We start from the raw sequence: 358 nt of genomic DNA on the forward strand, positions 1-358 counted from the left end.
ATCCAAAAAGATAGGACAAATTTTAAGAAATCCTAAAGATCAAAGACCTCCACTCAGCTCCGCAGGAGTATATAAAATACCTTGTTTCTGCGGTATAGATCAAGTATAGATTGGAGAAACCTGGCGAATGGTCAACCTACGGATCAAAGAATACCAACGTAATGTCAGGCTAAACACGCCACGCAGTCGGCATTATCAGAACACAACATCGAAACAGAACATCAAATACTGTTTGACAAAACGACCACAATAGCCAACATTACATCATACTTTCCAAGAAAGTATAGAGAAGCCAAAGAGATACAAAAACACCCTAATAATTTAAATAGAGATAATGGCTACAACATAAATAAAATAT

This window comes from Trachymyrmex cornetzi, unplaced genomic scaffold, assembly GCF_001594075.2.
Source record: "Trachymyrmex cornetzi isolate Tcor2-1 unplaced genomic scaffold, Tcor1.1 scaffold5, whole genome shotgun sequence".
In the NCBI taxonomy this organism is placed as follows: Eukaryota; Metazoa; Arthropoda; class Insecta; order Hymenoptera; family Formicidae; genus Trachymyrmex; species Trachymyrmex cornetzi.